Consider the following 19,111-nt stretch of genomic DNA (forward strand, 5'->3'; position numbering starts at 1 on the left):
AAGAGCCAGCGCTGTCTGTGTAACATTTAAAGGTGTCAAATTAATCTAATGCCTGTTTCACAGGTCACAACTTTGTTGAATTTATTCTCAGAACTGCTATAAGCCAGAGAAATGCAAACAGCTTTATTTCTCTGTGAGGGGAATGGATCAGAGCAGAAAATTAAACCTTGATCTCTCTAATCTTACTAGCTTTGTAAATCATATATGCATCCTCACATCAGAAGACTTGGAAAATACCCTGTTTCTCATATTTTAAGACATACCCATAAAATAAGCCATAGCAGGATTTTTAAGCATTCAAGGAATATAAGCCATACCCCGAAAATAAGACATAGTGATAGGCGCAGCAGCAATGCCGGCCGCGGCAGGAAGAGGAGGGAAAAAATAAGACATCCCTTGAAAATAAGCCATAGTGTGTTTTTTTGAGGAAAAAATAAATATAAGACGTGTCTTATAATATGAGAAACACGGTAGTGGATACTATCCTCATGATGATTGCATGATAATCAGCAATGAGAAAAGTTCAGAATATTCAGTAACTGAATGGGAATATGTGGGACATGACAGAGGTATATAAAATTGTGGGTGATGTGGAGCAGGTGGGCAAGGAAACGTTTTTTCCTCTCTCTCTCTCTCAGCATATTAGAAGCATCAGTGAGTCCTTCATTGATGCTGAATGTGGGAGATTCAAGAGCAGTCAAATGGAAGCACTTCTTCACACAGTGCATGAACTATGGAATTTGATACTGCAAGATGCAGTGATGGCTGCCAACTTACAGCTATAATGGCTACTAGTCACGATAACTGTGCACTACCTGCAATGTCAAATGCACCATGCTACTGACTGCCAGTTGCTGGAAATACATCCTAGTAGGAGAGGAGGTGTTGTACTACTAGTGGTCATCTGTTTGGACACTATGAGAACAGAATACTGGACTAGATCAGCCTTTGGACTGATGAAGCATGGCTTTTCTTGTGTTCTTATTCAACACTCTTCCCAATTCTGAAAGTTCCTTCCAACGTTGGAGTAGACTTGGCAGAAGGAGATGTTTCATGCTTTGAATTTCAAGGGCAGTAAGCATGAGGTGGCTCAGCAGAATATTTCCCCCTCCCTCCCGCACGTTGATTACAAATTGTGGGTTTTGCTTCTGGGTTTAATAAATGAGGACAGTTCATGTCCTTAAATATCCTTATCCTTCATCAATCTCTTCTTGACATGCTGCACGATCCATGCAGCCAGCTTTCTAATCTTTCTGATTTCTAATTGGATGCAGAGAAAGGTTAGGGGGCTTTGTGCGATTCTGTCCTCTGCCGCCTCTGAGCATCCTTGGCTGGAGGGATTTGTTGCAGACAGCCACATGAGCCACAGCCTCTGAGAGGCTGAATTAGTTCACAGCTATTCAACCTTGGTTTTGCTCTTCCCCTCCTCCTCCTCCTGCTGCTGCTGCTGCTGCAACCACCAAGACACAAATTGAAATGTAACCCATGCTCTGGTCACCATTATTTAGCATCACAAACAATGAGCAGAAAGGAGAAGACTGGCCCAGTTACTTTGGTGGATTCAGCCAAATGGATACTTCAGTGCGTTCCATCTGCATCCTTTCAGGACAGTGCTTTGTTTGCATATGTTAACCTTAGCCACGGTTCCATGTGCTCAGCATCTTTAAGCAGATGAGCCAGGCAGGATAGCCAAGCAGTACAGAAAGCAGGATTCGAGAGGAAGCACTATATTAGCAATTCAGAAATCATTATTCAAGCTGTTTGTGAGTTAGAATTTAAATAGAAGACGGCCGTGGAGAAGGCCGTCAGATTGCTTATAGCACAAGGCTCTGGTTTAATGGGAGTGGGGGTGTCAAAGGGAGAATTTCTACACTTGCAACTTCTTCCAGCACTGAGTGCCCTATGATGTGAGAAGCTACATCTGCCGAAACTTTCATTTCTAAAGAACTGTAAAAGGCATAGAAATTGTCCCATATGCAATGTGTCAGACATGTGCAGACCCTTGGGTGAAATCCCTTAGGATACCATATCCTTTACCATATCTACACAACCAGGTGCCATAGAAAAGCACTAGACATATCAAGAGATCCAACATACCCTGGTCACCATTTCTTCGAGCTCCTGCCATCGGGACGGAGATATAGAACAATGCAGGCAAGAACGAGCCATCTCAGGAACAGTTTCTTCTCCAGAGCGATTTTGGCCTTAAATGGGAAGCCTGGATTTTGAAGCCATCTTATTTTACTTGTCATTTTGTATTATATTTACTGTTTTTAATTAGGTTTTTGTAATTCTGGATTATGCGGAATGCTTTATCTGAGTAGATGTAGCTACCGAGTAATTTCGTTGTTCCCGCAAGGGGACAATGACAATAAAGATATCTTATCTTATCTTTATACCACACATTTCCTCATATGTTCATTGCTTTATGAGTGAAAGAGAGCAGCTTTATAATTTCGGTTGCAATGCTTGGGAACTTACCGTAAATGGGTTCAAGAAGAAGAAGAAGAAGAAGAAGAAGAAGAAGAGAGTTTGTATTTGATACCCCGCTTTATCACTACCCTAAGGAGTCTCAAAGCGGCTAACAATCTCCTTTTCCCTTCCTCTCCCACAACAAACACTCTGTGAGGTGAGTGGGGCTGAGAGACTTCAGAGAAGTGTGACTAGCCCAAGGTCACCCAGCAGCTGCATGTGGAGGAGCGGAGACACAGTCTATTCACAGGCCAAGCAGTAGAGCAAGTGAGCATGAAGTCCCACCAACTCTGAAAGTTGGCCCATCTTTCTCCTTGGACATGCACTGATTGCTTGAGCTCTTTGACCCATTGTCCTGAATTCAACCTAAGACTGGAGAAAACATTTGCAAGCAGTGATAATCAGGTCTGCCAGGAGCAGTACTTTGGTCCCAAGCCATTTAGGTCTTTATATGCTAGTACCAACACCTTGAATTTGGCTCAGTATCTCACTGGCAGCCAGTGCAGTACTTTCAGAACTGGTGACACCATTAGGCTGCCCCATTATCAGGTTAGCCGCTTCACTGTACACTAACTTCTGTTTCTGAACTGTCTTCAAGGACAACCCCACATACAGTGCATAACAGTAGCCCAGACAGGCCACCAAAGTATGAACAACATTTGCTACCTTTTTTGTAGTATTTGAGAAAGTCTTCTAAGATTCTGAGATACGGTACTGTTGGGAAACATGCAGGCAAAACTTGTGGCTGTTTTGCATGTGTAGGTGTCACAAAATGTGATCCTGTGTGTGCAAGTACCATGCTCTGGTTCCTTGGATGCTGTTTTGTAAATTGCATGGTAGGTGAAAAATCAGCAATCAAAATCCCAATGTGCCTTCCTTGAGAGAGAAACTGTAGAACAGATGGAAGCCAAATAGCATGTGATTGGGAGAGAGAAACCCAGACTTTGCTGCAGCGATTCCGAATGTGAATTTATAGATTAGTAATCTGCTAATTTTAAAATGACAGATGCTGCTGCCTTTAGGGAGAGGCGATGAAGGGTGTTTCCACACATGCAAGCAACCTCATATGTATAGTCTATCTTCCTGTGCAGTTCACTTCCTTGATTTGCATTGACTATTTGTAGGGCTAAGGGGTGCTTGGACAGCACAGTTGGGATTTCCTTTTCATGCTGTGAGGAGAATCTCTTTATTCTATGGTTGTAAAAAACAACAACAACCCAGCATCATTTGAAAGCACTGTTGGAGAAGCTCATGGGATAGGAGAGAGAGAGAGGGGGGAATGTTGCAGTTAATAAATAAATAAATATTTTCCAAGGACCAAAATGTGAAATCCCTTCCCATAGCCCAATCTGCTTTTTACCTGACTGCTGGCCATGTTGGCGGGGCTGATGGATGTTGGAGTTCAACAACATGTTCAACAACATGTATCTGAAGAAGTGTGCATGCACACAAAAGCTCATACCTATGACAAACTTAGTTGGTCTCTAAGGTGCTACTGGAAGGATTTTTTATTTTTATTTTAACATGTGGAAGGTCACAGGTTATCTGATTTTGCTTTAGAACCACTACCAGTTGCTGCATGTACTCATTCTAGTCCAGAGGACAAAAGGACTTGCTGCACAGATCTCTTACATCACATTGCAAATCTCCTTGTCGCCTCCAGTAGCTGCCAAGAACATAATTTGTTGGGTTGGAGGTTCTCATTATAATTGTGAAGCTTCATAGCACACTACAGTAGCCTTCACCACCCTGTTGCCCTCCAGGTGTTGTGGACTACAGTTCCCATCAGCCCCAGCCATTGTGGCCATGCTAGCTGTAATTACAACATCAAATGTGTGCAAATGAGAGATAATGACCCAGGAGCTTAGTGGAGACCGGGTCTTCCCAGTCTTAGTCCAAACCTCTAACCACTGCATCTTCTTCTTCTTCTTCTTCTTCGGCGATCACTCGTATCCGAGTAAGATTGTCTTCCATGAACACAGTTTTAACAATGGGTCCGTAAGTGACTGTGGAGGCCAATTCTGGATCCACACGTCCTTCCACAGTGGGGACATTGGTTTGCCGTACATACCGTACCATCTCTATAGTATTTATTAGCACTGTTGGATTCTAGAATGATGAGCTCCGACGCCAGCTGTTGCTCTTCTGACCTTTTGCTATAGCAACACAAAGTGGTTTATATTTTATATGCAGTGGAATGTGCTTATTCTGAAAGGGTGGAGTGAAATGGCTTGGGAAGAATCATTTTGTCCACACAGTCTCTGGGTGGTATTTATCTATTTATTTAAAAATTATTTATTTATTTATTTTTTAAAAAAAACAACAACACCCACACAATAATTTTGTCAATTTGCAATGCTCAATGGTGATGTTTGGGAACTGGCCAGCTCATGCCGCCTTTCCAAATTTCCTAATATATAGCTCGTTCCCTTTACATCTCATTGTTTGGTCTGTGTGTTTAGAACCAGCCATCTAATAATAATGTTGTGGTTTTTTTTTTGTAACATCCATTTTAGTACCAGTATTTTATTCATACAGCCTGAGGGCTGTGAACTACTCAAAAGATCCTCCCAGTGGATATTCATCCGTGACATATCAGGCAAGATGGAGAGAAAGAGTAGGAGGGGTGGGTGCAGTGTACTGTGAAAATTGCTGTGGTGATTGGAATCAATGGCTGTGAGAAATATATGTTTTCCCCTTGAAAATGGTCCTTAATGGGTGTTGCGTAGTTAAAAGAAAAGGCCTGACAAAAACAAAAAAAGACCCCAACTTTTAGTTATGCATTTAAATGAAAGTATTATTGTCTTCCTTTCTGGCTCTTGAACTCTTTCAGAATGTGCAATTAACTTTTGATGAAGTGTGTTTGAGTTGTACCAGAGAAGCTGTCATGATATGTTGCAACTAATGGTCTATATAAGAAACAGAACAGAGTTTAATTCAGTGTTTTATGAGACTAAATCAACACAATCACACAATGACAAATGCAGGAGGTCCAGATATTGTACAGTCTGTCCATAAATATCTGGTTATCTCAGCATATAATATTTACATGGTGTATATGTAGTACTGCTCAAACAGTAGCATTGATTTTATGCATAGCTTTTTAGCTCTCCAGCGTTGACACCTACTCATTAGCCTACCACACTATGCCAGTCCCCCCCAAATTCTGTCTCTTCCATAAATTTATTTTCAAATTCTATAATATGAGTGTTTTCATCCATCTGCTTCTTCTTTTTCTAGTGTTGATTTAGATTGCTGATTGAATTAATAGTGGCCTTAGGGCTCTGATGCTTTTCATCTCTTGCTAAAATGTTTTTGTTTCGACAAGCCTACCCAGATATGAAAAATGTTGATATGTTTTAATATGTTTTTAGTATATTGCTGATTTAATTTTTAAAATAATAATAATTGATTTATGTCACAGTGGCCGGAGTGGACTACTTCAGAGTAACGACGCTACGCAGCTCTGCATTTTATTCTTTTATTGGTGCTGCGTATTTACAGTGCTCAAGTCATTGCTATTTACACGGAGCGATGTTGTCAGTCGGTTTCAGAACCTCCTAATGGCTTTTGGCGCGTCTTTCTCCAACACAAAAGCTTTGGCAGACCCATCCTCTTGCCCCTCCTCTTCCTGCGTAATTCTGGAGTTGGAGGGATGGGTCTTCCCCCCTTGCTTGCCCCTTCCTGTCCCACCTGGGACCCTGGCTCCTCTACCTTGCCTGAGCCTCGGACACGACTTCCTGCTTCCCCACTGGAATCGGAACTCTCCCTGCTTTCCCCTTTGCTCGGGGACGGGCTTGAACTCAGGAGGGGAGGGACTTCGCGATATCCCCTGTCCCTCACATCCACCCCCCTCCCAAGCTCTCCTTCACCCCTCCCCAGGCCCCCCCCATGTGTCGGTGACGACTGGAAGCCTAAGAACTCAGTGCTCTCCGAGCCCGTTGGTGTGAATACCTCCCCCCAGTCCTGCGAGCCCCCCCCTTCCGCCTGGGCGGACGGGAATCCCAAAAAGTCCGTGGCGTCAGAGCTGGTGGGGGTAAAAACGTTCTGCCAATCTGCTCCTTCCTCTGACTGGGTGGATCTCGGTGACACCCATACCTCATCCTCTGGTTCCTCAAACTCCGCTTCCCAGCGCCATGGTGAGCTGCTCTCCCGTGCCTCCTCCTCCTCCCCCTCCCTTTCCATGTGCCAGGGCTTGGGTCTGTGGGGAAAGAGGGCGTGAAATTCTTCCACCAAGAATTCCTCCTGTATCTGAGTGGCTGGGACCCATTCATTCTGGGACGGTGGAGCATCCTCCCATGCCATGAGGTACTCCAGTCCCCCCACCCCCCACCTTGAATCCAGGATGGCCGTGGCCTCATTGAGTTGCTCCCTGCCTTCCCTCTCCCCCCCTCCCTCGGGGGTTTGTTCGCTGTCTCGGAGCCTGCTGCTTTCCCTGTACGGCGACAGCAGCGATCTATGAAACACTGGATGCACCCTCATGTCCTCTGGCAGTGCCAGCCTGTATGCCACCGGGTTTACCTGTTGCGTGACCGTGAAGGGGCCCAGCCTTTTGGGTGCCAGCTTTTTGCACCTCCCTCTGGTGGGAAGGCCCTCCGAGGACAACCACACCTTGTCCCCCACCCTGATGACCTCCCCTTGTCGCCTGTGGCGATCTGCCCCCTTTTTGTACGCTTCCTTGGCCCTCTCCAAGTGTTCTCTGAGCTGCTGGTGCACCGTCTCCAGTTCCTCTGCCCAATCCTCAGCCTGTGGGCCCTCCTCCTCCTCCTCCTCCCTCTCCCTCTCTGGGAAAGATCTGAGGTCGCGCCCGTAATTGGCCTTAAAGGGCGACACCCCTGTGGAGACGTGCACTGCATTGTTGTAGGCAAATTCTGCTAGTGGCAAGCGATCCACCCAGTCCGTTTGCCGCTGGCTGACGTAGCATCTCAGGTACTGCTGCAGAATGGCGTTGACCCTCTCCGCTTGTCCGTTGGTCTGCGGGTGTCTAGCCGTCGACAAGCTGACCTCCACCTGCAGGAGGTTCATGAGCCGCCGCCAGAACCTGGAAACAAATTGGCGGCCACGATCCGAAATAACCCTTAAAGGTAATCCATGCAGTCTGAAAATGTGATCAACGAACAGTTTGGCTGTCTCTTCTGCCGAGACTGCCCTGGCACACGGTATAAAGTGACACATTTTGGACATAAGGTCCACCACCACCAACACTGCAGTCTTACCCCTGGACGAAGGCAGATCTGTGATGAAGTCCATGGACACCACTTCCCACGGCCTGTGTGGTGTGGCTAAGGGCTCCAGCAACCCTGGTGGCGCTGCTCTGACCACCTTCGCCCGCTGGCAGGTGGTACAGCCCCTTACATAGTCTCGAACATCTTCCCGCACCCCTGGCCACCAGAAGTGTCTCATGACTAGGTGAGCGGTTTTGTCCCTTCCAAAATGCCCCGCTGTAGGGTTGTCGTGCATCTGCTTGAGGACCGTACGTCGAAGCTGGGTGGTGGGTAGGTACAGCGCACCCTTGTAGAAAAGCAGCCCTCTGCGTTCTGCAAAGTCTTTTGCCTGCTCCCTCCCCCCTCTCAGTTCTCTGAAGATGCGGTTGGCAAATTCATCCGCTGCCGTCAGTGCTGTGAGTTCTGCCTCGCTCACCACAGCTGCTCCGCAGGACCATGCCGACGGGGGGAAAATGTGCCTTGGGGCTGGTGGCGCCTCCTCCTCCATGTACTCTGGCTTGCGGGAGAGGGCATCCGCCCTGACATTCTGCTCCCCCGGGATGTAGTGGATGGAGAAGTTGAAGTTCGAGAAGAACTCTGCCCACCGTATCTGCCGCTGGTTGAGCACCCTGGCAGTTCTCCAGAACTCCAGGTTCTTGTGGTCTGTGCACACCTGGATGGGGTGCTTCGCGCCCACCAGGAAGTGTCGCCAGTGCTGGAACGCAGCGTAGATCGCAAGAAGTTCCCTATCAAACACTGTGTAGTTGCGTTCAGGCTGTGTCAGCTTCCTGGAGAAGAAGGCACAGGGTCTCCACTCCCTGTTGGCGTCCAGTTGCAACAAAATTGCGCCCACAGCTTTTTCAGAAGCATCTGTCTCAATGCGTAGGGGCGCGTCCTGCACCACATGGAACAGGTTTTGGTCTGAGGCGAACACTCTCTTGAGGCTTTCGAACGCTGCTTGCGCCTCTGGTGTCCACTTGAACTTCTGCTTGCCTCTCAGGCAGTCCGTGATGGGAGCCGTAACGCGAGAGAAGTTCTTGATGAACTTCCTGTAGAAGTTAGCGAAGCCTAGTAGGCGTTGGGCATCTTTGCGCGTCCTGGGGCTGTGCCAGTCCAGGATGGCCTGCACCTTGTCCTTGTCCATCGCCAGCCCCTTGTCTGACAGCTTGTAGCCCAGGAAGTCCACCTCTTTGGTGTGAAACTTGCACTTCTCCAGCTTCACATACAGGTGGTGCTCCTTCAGGCGTTGCAACACCTCTCTGACATCTTTCACATGCTGCACTGGGTCATTCGAGTAGATAAGGATGTCATCTAGGAAGACCAAGCATTTCCTGAAGAGGAGGGACCCCAGGACGTGGTGCATGAAGGCCTGGAAGCATGCTGAGCCCCCTTGCAAACCGAAGGGCATCACCAGATATTCAAAAGAGCCCAGAGGCGTGAACATCGTGGTTTTCCATTCATCTCCTTCCCGGATCCTGATCAAGTTGTACGCCCCCCTTAGGTCCAGCTTGGTGAAAATTTTGCCCCTGCGTGCCGCTGTCAGGAGATCATCCACTCTGGGCATGGGGAAAGCCACGGGCTCTGTCACCGAATTCAGCCGTCTAAAGTCCACCACAAGACGGCGCTGTTGCGTGTCTTTCTTGTCCACCCAGAAGACCGGGCTGCCCCCTGCTGCCTTGCTTTCCCTTATGAACCCCCGCTTGAGGTTCTTGTCGATGAAAGCGCGCAGATCCTCCAGCTCCTGGTCTGACATGGCGTACAGCTTGGCTGGGGGTATCGTCGCCCCTGGCACCAGGTTGATCTGGCAGTCAAAAGGCCTGTGCGGGGGTAGGTGGTCGGACTCCGCTTCGCTGAAGACCTCCTGCAGGTCCCAGTACTGCTTGGGTATTGCCTCACCCCCTTTGATATGCATGGTGGCCACCGTGGCTATCGGAGGCCCCTCCCCTGGTTGGTGCTGCATGCAATGTTCCAGACAAAAGTCTGACCCAAACGTGATGCACCTCTGGTGCCAACTGATGGAGGGGTCGTGGCGCGCCAGCCAGCTCATGCCCAAGACGATGGGGGGGTCTGAGATGGTGGTGACGTTGAACGCCAGTGTCTCTGAGTGCCTTCCCACCGTCATTCTCATGGGGGGGGTTTGATGTGTGATGGCCCCTCCCAGCAGCTCCCTGCCGTCAATGGTTGCTACGTGCAGAGGAAAATCCAACTGCAAAAGCTGGATTTGGTGCTCTTCTGCAAAGCTTCTCGAGAAGAAGTTGGCGGACGCCCCACTGTCAATTAAGGCGAGGACCGTCAGGGGATAGCCATTTGGGAGCGTTAGCGTCACTTCTAGAACCACTCCTGCTCTGGGAGGGGTGGGCTGGCTCTGCACCTCTCTGTGCGGGTGGGCGGGCTGGGGCTGTTGTCTGCTGACTGTGCCTGGCTGCTGCCCCTTGTCTCCTGCAGCCAGGCTTTCCCGTTTCCCTGCTGTGGTGCTGCGTCAGTGGGGGAGGGCACCACCGTTCCCGCCTTTCCTTGCCACTCCCTGCGATGTGGGCAGTCTCTGACGAGATGCTGGGGTGAGTTGCAGAGAAAGCAATTCCCGCCCCTTCCCTCCTTGCGTCTTGGCGCCGCTGGGGTTTGAAAAGCCCGCGCGCGCGCGCTATCAATCTGCATGGGCTCCTGGTCCTGGCTGGCTCCAGGCGTGGCCTGAAAGGGTTGTTGAGGGAGTGGCTTCTCCTGCGACCGTGGGAACCAAGCCCGCTTTGCGCGCGTCGCTTGCTTGTCGTTCCACCGGGATTCCTGCCTCACCCCCACCGCCAGAGCTGCTTTGCTCAGCTGATCCATAGTACTGGGCTTTGGACCTCTCGAGAGTTCATCCTTCACCTCCTCGCTCAAACCCAAGTAAAACGCAGCTTGCATGGGAGGCGAATCCAAAACCCACCCCAGTCTGTGCACCAGCATGGTGAATTTCGCCCAATATGCGCGAACTGTCATATTTCCTTGGCGTAAATTATGCAGTTCCTCCTTAGTCTGGTCCAAATGACTATCGGACGAATACATCGTCCTCAAACCTTCTAGAAATTGTTGGACATTTTTCATGCAAGGATTCTTGGTTGCGATTAATGGTCTTAGCCACTCCCTGGCTGCTCCGGTGAGATGTTCCACAATAAACGCTACTCTGTGCTCATCATCGGGGAACTCATTCTGGTGCAGCTCAAGAGCATACACGATCTCAGTCTCAAAGCCCTGAAACTCCTTCGGGTCTCCATTGAACTTGCTTACAAGGGTCCCTGCTCTCCTTCCTGGCAGCACTTGGACTTGGGGAGCCCCTCCCGCCTTGTTTTTCTCTGCATCCAGCTTGTTTTGGAGGTCTACCGCCACCGCCCTTAAATGCTGCTCTTTTTCCTGGAGCTCTCTCACCTGTTCCGCAAGTTGTAGCCGGTCGTCCTGGACCTTCTTAGTCTCCTCTTTAGCTGCCTTCAATTCTCCCTGCGCCTGCAGCGACAGCTGTTGCAGTTCTAGCTGGGCTTGCTCAGCGATCTGCCGCCACTTCTCCGCCTCGGACACGCTCATCCCGGCAACTCCGAAGTAGCCCAAAAATGATTAGGAGGTTGCTGTCACAGTGGCCGGAGTGGACTACTTCAGAGTAACGACGCTACGCAGCTCTGCATTTTATTCTTTTATTGGTGCTGCGTATTTACAGTGCTCAAGTCATTGCTATTTACACGGAGCGATGTTGTCAGTCGGTTTCAGAACCTCCTAATGGCTTTTGGCGCGTCTTTCTCCAACACAAAAGCTTTGGCAGACCCATCCTCTTGCCCCTCCTCTTCCTGCGTAATTCTGGAGTTGGAGGGATGGGTCTTCCCCCCTTGCTTGCCCCTTCCTGTCCCACCTGGGACCCTGGCTCCTCTACCTTGCCTGAGCCTCGGACACGACTTCCTGCTTCCCCACTGGAATCGGAACTCTCCCTGCTTTCCCCTTTGCTCGGGGACGGGCTTGAACTCAGGAGGGGAGGGACTTCGCGATATCCCCTGTCCCTCACAATTTATATGGTTTTTACTGATAATTTTATTTTATTTTCTCTTTGAAGAGGACTTGGAGTAGGGCTTTTTTTTTAAAAAAAGCAAACAAGTGGTGTATAATTTTTTAAAAATAAATAAGGTCTAGGCCCTGACAGAAAACCATTAGCTGTTTTTGCTAAGGATAAGGCTCTTGGTAAACAGAAGAGGTTTCAAACTGTAGGCATTTTGTTCTTGGCTCTCATCTTGTTTGCAAGTAACCAAACAGGGATGTTATATCCTGAAGCTAAACAAATAAATAAACAAATAAATAAATTTCAGATTTCAGCTATCAGCCATTTATTCTGCAACTATGGCAAACAACAACAGTAACAATAAGAAACTGATGTAGAATGTCTTTTATGTGCAGTACTGTCCATTTATGACAAAGATATGACACCTACCATGCAGTATTCTTGTTAATATAAATGAGAGATCCAAAGAAGGGTAGTTTATACTTAAGGCACCACATTATAGCTGGGGTGGAGAACCTGTGGCCTTCCTGATGTTTCTGGTCTTCAACAATCGTTCATCTCTGATTCTGGCTATGCTAGTTCAGGGCTGATGAGAGTTGAGTTCAACAGCATTTGAGGGCCACAGGCTTTCCAACCCTGATTTATTCTTTACTTTGTATAATCCCAGTAAAGTAAAAAGGCAAAGGACCCCTGGATGGCTAATGGGGTGCGGCATTCATCTTGTTTTTCAGGCCGAGGCAGCTGGCATTTGTCCACAGACACAACGGGAGCTCACCACCGTCAGGCAGATTTGAACCGCTGACCTTTCAATCGGCAAAGCACAAGAGGCTCAGTGGTTTAGACCACAGCGCCACCAGCATTTCCGCGTCTTCTGGCTTCCGTCACGGTGCTCCGTTGCTCCAGAATCGGTTTAGTCATGCTGGCCACATGACCTGGAAAGCTGTCTGTGGACAAACGCACGCTCCCTCGGTCTGAAAAGCAAGATGACAGCCGCGCTCAATATTCACATTTGAATGGACTTAACTGTCCAGGAGTCCTTTACCTTTTTACCGTGATCCCAGTAGGTAGAACAGAGGAATCTAAACATAAGCAGCATCTCTCTGTCATCCAAGTCAATCCCAGTAATAGATAAACATGCAGAGATTGTCTCATATTCTCTGCTTTTAAAAAGCAAGTGAATGGAAATGAGACTTTGTTTGTTTGACCTTTGACTTCCTGAACTGGGTTTTCCTCTGACCTCTCATTTGGTCAGGTTCTTTGATGGACAGCTACAACATATGGATTACTGTAGGAGGCGCTTCCGCCATGAGGCAGATGGAGAGCCTTGCACAGGAGGGGAAACAAAAGCTGTCAGTGGGAGATGCAGGGGCTGCGTGTGCAAAGGTTCTGTGAAATGGTCATTGATTGGGAATCTTCCTATTTTGCAGATGGGTCTTGAGATGGGCTTTAGATCCTTTAGCTTGGCCAGTGTGTTGGTAGAAGGGAAATAGCGAGGGGGGAGGAGGAGAGGGCTGAGGCATGAAATTTTAATGAGCAGTTAATTGACAATGTATCCCAAGAGACTGGAGTGCTAGAAGGACATCTGATGGAAAGGAATAAATTGTGTTAGGCTCCCTGTGGCACAGAACTCCCTTCATTTGTAGCCAAGGGGTTGGAGGGGATACTGTCAATGACTTTTGGAATAAAGGTTGTTTTGCCGGCGTTTATGTTCAAGAATAGTGAAGGGCATAAAGAGGTAAGAGAGTAAAGCCAGTTTTTGTGTTTCATACATGCCTAAAAAGAAAGGAAAAGAAAGTGCCCTGGTTATCCTGCTTGTTCCAGTCAGTCATAAAACTGAGGTTATTCAGGACAGATTAGGTGAACTGTCAGAACAGGATGTAGAATCAGAGCCGCTACAGTTGTCTTCTGGACTTGTGATAGTTTTTATAATGTATGACAACAGCCAAAAGTGAAAAACAGACTCCTTATAAAGATGGGAACCAGGGAATCCAGTCCATGTATTATGGGAAAATGTATGAGGAAAGGAAGCTGCGTGACAAGTAATCCTAAGTAGGTCCTAAAATGTTCTTCCTACAAACGACATTTTTAACATCCTTTTAAATTGATCCCTCACCTTGTATAAACCAGTAACAAGTTGCTGTATTCTTTGAAATGTGATGCAGAAACCTCTACAGGAACAGTTTACTACTGAATCACTTGTAATTATGTGATCAAAAGCTATAAAGCAGGAATCACAAAGTGTCTTCCTGGGGATATTAGCAACTGGCATTTTAATGTTCATTCTGTAAATTGTAAATACAGTTCAAATGCTTAATTGCTACCAAAAGTACTCTGATACTTCTGAATGGCTGATTAAAAACAGTTCTCTGTTTTGGGATATTTCATTTCTTTAATTTTTGCCAAGGAAATACTATTTTCTCTCTCACTTCTTATCTTCACCTCTGTGCTTTTCATTGGTGCTTTTTCCCACTCTTATAAATGTTCTCTAGACTTCTTAGCTACTCCTTTTCTATCATTTTCAAGGTTGAACTTGAGCCAGTATTTCCTGTGTCTGTCCCACTGTGGCGATAATAAAGATAATAATAATGCTCTCCCACAACTTTGGTAATTAAAAATCCCAATGACCATGTTCCCAATAACCATAGATAGAGGAGTCAGCCTATGTGCGAGCAATCCCTTCCCTCCTTCCAGAGCAGAGACAAAAACCACAGGGCAAACAATTACAGGCAAAACAGCACTTATGGTTTGTTTCACTCCAAACAAACCACAAGAGGGAAGCCAAGGACAGCCCTTGGTTTCTGGTCATGATTTGTTTGCAAAGGAACAAACCATAAATGCTGGTTTGCATATAATGCTAAGTCAGCTGCTCTGTAGTTTCTTTCTCCCATCTAGGAAAGAAGTACAGAGTATAGAGTGACTGAGCTGCATAAACCAGCATGCAGCTCTAATTTTCCTAACCATAGTTTATGGCCTATTAATGGTGATCAAAATCACGCCTTTATTTGGCTGGCTACTTTGTGACAAGTGAAAGCTCTGCATACAGAGATAATTAGGAAATCAACTGGGCTTCCCAATTTTACCATCTGCATTTTAAAAGCCACATATTCTTCCTGTTTGTTAAATGCAGGATAATTGTGGCTATTTTTGTACATTGGTGCAGTTTAGTACTGTGTGATTTTTCATTGTGACTATAATTAGTACTTGGATGAAGTTTACTTTTAGATTCTCATTTACATAGCAGGGTAGTTATTTGCACAGATACCGGAAATGATTTAATTTAAAGCTAAATATAAACTGTGTGCCTTAAAGGGTGTGGAGATGCGAAATGTAATGTTATATACACAAAAGGAAAAAGGATGGAGTACTCAGTCTGGGGATGTCTGGACTCACTCACTAAGCAGAAAATATAGGTGATAAACAACACATTCCAATTTTGAGGTGTTCTTTGGTGACTTAGTGCCTCAGGGCATACATATAGTGGGAAGCATTATTAAATTGTAATACAAAGAATATCTAAGTCTTAAAATCAAAGTCAAGCAATAGTAACTACATAGTGTTTGATCCCTTTGGGAAGAGACATAGTTCAGTGGTAGAAAACATGCTCTGTATGCAAATAATCACAGGAACATAGGGAGCTACCTCATACTGAGTCGGACCATTGGTCTGTCTGCACTCTCCAGAGTTTCATACATGGGATCTTTCCTAGCCCTACCTGGAGCTGCCAGGAATTGAATCTGAGAAGCTCTGCAGATCAGATCCTGTACCTGAGCCAGGTTCAACCACTGGCATCTCCAGGTAAGACTGTGAAAGCTTCCTGCTGAAAACCTGGGGAGCTGTTGTCAGCCAGCATGGAAAAATGCCAATGGTGTGACCTGAGAACAGATTTAGGGGGTGCATGATGAGACAAGAGTGAGGGAAAGTTCCTTCTCACAGCCTAAATCCAGTGTGGTGTAGTGGTTAAGAGTGGTAGACTCATAACCGGGCTCGTGTCTCTGCTCCTCCACATGCAGCTGCTGGGTGACCTTGGGCTAGTCACACTTCTTTGAAGTCTCCCAGCACCACTCACCTCACAGAGTGTTTGTTGTGGAGGAGGAAGGGAAAGGAGAATGTTAGCCGCTTTGAGACTCCGTCGGGTAGTGATAAAGCAGGATATCAAATCCAAACTCCTCCTCCTCCTCGTGGATCTACATAGCTGGATACCACTCTTTGATTTGTTCTTATCCCCCCCCCCACTTAAATTCACCCTCTGTTGACATGAATTATTTTTGTCTCTGGCAAGACGGATATCAACTTTCTGCTGATAGGAAACCTCACCCACAAAATGTGACGTAACAAGGATGCCTCATGATGTATATATGACTAGGAACTACAGCTAGCTTGGCATTGCTCTTTTGGGTCATTTCCCACAAAACATTTGAGTAGACAGCTGAAAAGTTAGTTGCCCTGGGCATTTAAAGCAGGTTCAGACACTGGCAACCGTAGCTAATTAATCACTATTAGCAAAGATGAGAAAGGCCTTTGCCTGAGATCAGGGAGATTTTCTGCCAGTAAATCTGATGGTATTGCAAAATAGATCAGTGGTTGCGCTTTATAACATTGGCACCGCCAAACAGATATTTGGGTTTCTTATTTGCCTTTTTGTTTAGTATTTCTAACTTTCACTGTACAAAACAAGTGATTCCAGAAGAAAAAAATTGAAATGTGTACTTTGAGATGTGTTAATGAAGACAACCCCCCTCCCCCCACCCTAGCACACACACATGGTAAGTGTGTGTAAATAGCCCTCTCTAGATATAGATATTTTTACCGCTCAGTCTTGATTCTGGAGATTTTTATTTTGGCATTGCTTTTGACTGGCAATACTTAATCCTTCTTTATCTGCCCTTTTCAATCAGACATAGATGTAAGATTGAATTCTCATCCTGGAGAATTACATACTATTAAGCACTGCAATATGCAATCTAAATGCAAAGAAGCATGTAATATGCATCTTCACAAGGCATAAAACAACACAGTGAAATTTCTCTTCAGGGTTTGTTTGATTCTGCATCTGGCCTGTACCCATCATGCTTGCTTTTAGCAGCTTGCTGGCCTGCTGTGTGAAAATCGCCCTGTCTTTCTTTCTCCCTGACACTCTCTTGGGGTAGCCTGAAGGCAGCCACTTAACACAGTGATAATAAAAGGGGTCAATGTACCTTGACTCTGAAAACTTGACTAAAATGGCATATATTAACATGAATAATGAGAGTCTTTAAAAATATTTTACATTTTGAAATGGCAAAAGGGCAGTGTCAGGGCTTGAGACATAAATGAGAACCTGAGAATATAGCACACTCGCTACATAATATTGTAGACTCGAAATAAGGAGGCAGACCTTTACTAGAGATAGGGGAAGCTGGATCTGAAGCATATTAACAGACCTCCTTTTACCTCCCCAGTTGTCCCATCGGCACAGACTATCCATTTTGGATTACAGTACTCCTATTTTTTGCGTGATTTTTATTTATTTTTTGTATTTTTTGGCCTGTGCTGAATTACGAGATGTGGATTTTTTTAAAAAAGAGATACCATATCCAGGTAGCCTTTAAATTGTGGTTTGTTGAACAAACCATGGGTCCAAACAAGCAAGCAAGGCTTGATTCCCCACACTTGGTTTTTATTCCACTTGCTCTTGCCTCATGCACCTGTAACTTGACAAACGTCTGAGGTAGGGTGGGCAAACAAACCATGCTTTGTAAGTAAGACTTATGCTGTTTGGATGTAAAACTACACCATAGTTAAGACCAGCCATGGTTTATTAGCCAGCAGCAGCTCATGGCTTCACACTGGTGGTCTGCTGCCAGAAAATAAGACTATGGCTAGTATTCTGGATTGAATGTGGATGTTCAAACAAACTACGGTATAGTGTAATGTGTGGGAAATATCATTATGTTTATGCACTTCTTAAAACAGCTACTGTACTATATTTTCACCCTCATTTGAAGCCAACGTCTAGTGGAGCTCCACTATAACACCTGTTACCTGGATCCCACATGCCATTCTTTTTATCCACTTGATGACAACCAATAAAGTTCTTGTTACTGATAAACCTGAGGGGGAATTAGTCATGCATTTAAGAAATCACAGTTATATCACTGTCAGCATCTCTGTGCGTTTCTCTGTTAAACCCTTTCGTTTTTGCATTAGTAAGAGTGTGGGTGGAATCTCAGTCTCAGGGACAGAAAAGGTCGGGACAGCGTGGGCTGTGTTCTGATCTGATGTACAGCTGTGGGCAAACAGCACTGTGTGTGTCTCCTGACTGCAAACCACCCACTCGCACAAGTATGGCAGCAAATTGCTTCTAGGAAAACGGTGAGTTGCCCGCTCATAAAAAGATGTCAGTGGAGCTGTCAGGCACTGAGATTTCTTACATTTGGAGAGATTGCATTTGGATCTTGTTTACTCTGTTAACATGTCTGCAAAAATATGAATGGCATTGCCTGTAGGTTGACAGCTTCTGTCTTTCGTTTTTATCATACAGTGAATGCCATTCATTTTGAAACTGACTTGCCTTCTTAATGTAGTTCCTAATTCCCATGCAGTATACCAGTTACCATGGCCCATCTCCTTTGTTACTTAGCTTTTCACAAGACACCATTGGGTTGACTCTTGGGACCTGTTTGAGGCGGCAATCCACACACCCCTCTACTCTCTCTCTCTCTCTCTCTCTCTCTCTCTCTCTCTGTGTGTGTGTGTGTGTGTGTGTGTGTGTGTGTGTTCGTGTTCTGCCAGCCAGCATCATCAGAGTGAAACAAGTGTCACTCAATTGGTGCAGATTTCTCCCTTCCGCCCACTGAACATGAGTGCAGGTAGACGATCCGCCAGCACTATCCCTTTCAGCAGAGCCCAGCAGGAAGCCCTGAAACATGGTGCTCCAAAAGTGGGGCAGGGTTGAGCTGGCTTGAGAACCACTGTGTCCTAAGCCACTGTCACACCCGACCAGCGTTGAACCCAATCTGGGCCCAGTTGCTGTGCCAGCCTGGAGCTTGTGCAGCGATCAGGCCTAATCTATATCTATCTGCCCTGCACCTTCCACTCCTGCCACCATGAATGGCCACCATGAATACAGCAGTGGTTTTACCGCTCCTCAGAACTGTGGCAATAGGGACTTTGGATGGTTCTTTGAGTATATTACTAGCACCTGGCACCATTTTTAAAGTAGCTTTGGAAATTGAGAAAGTCATTTAGAGTGGAAGACCAGGAGGAGGGCCATGTAACCTTTCACTACCAGCTGTGTTTTCACTCAAAATTGAAAAAGCCATTAGAGGTTTTTCTTTGGGAAAACAGCTGGTGGGGATAGGTTATGATTCCCTTCTTGCCACTTCTCTGCTCTAATTTTCTGCCTCCAAAAGCTCATTTGCTGGTCCCCATTGAATGCATT

At 46.3% G+C, this 19,111-nt stretch overlaps 1 protein-coding gene across 6 annotated transcripts in view; it reads left to right on the forward strand.

Moving 5' to 3' along the window:
• The window catches only part of NFASC (neurofascin), a 197,675-nt gene that overhangs the window by 56,890 nt on the left and 121,674 nt on the right, over positions 1-19,111 (forward strand). The window lies entirely within an intron of this gene.

Source organism: Zootoca vivipara, chromosome 7, assembly GCF_963506605.1.
Source record: "Zootoca vivipara chromosome 7, rZooViv1.1, whole genome shotgun sequence".
NCBI lineage: Eukaryota > Metazoa > Chordata > Lepidosauria > Squamata > Lacertidae > Zootoca > Zootoca vivipara.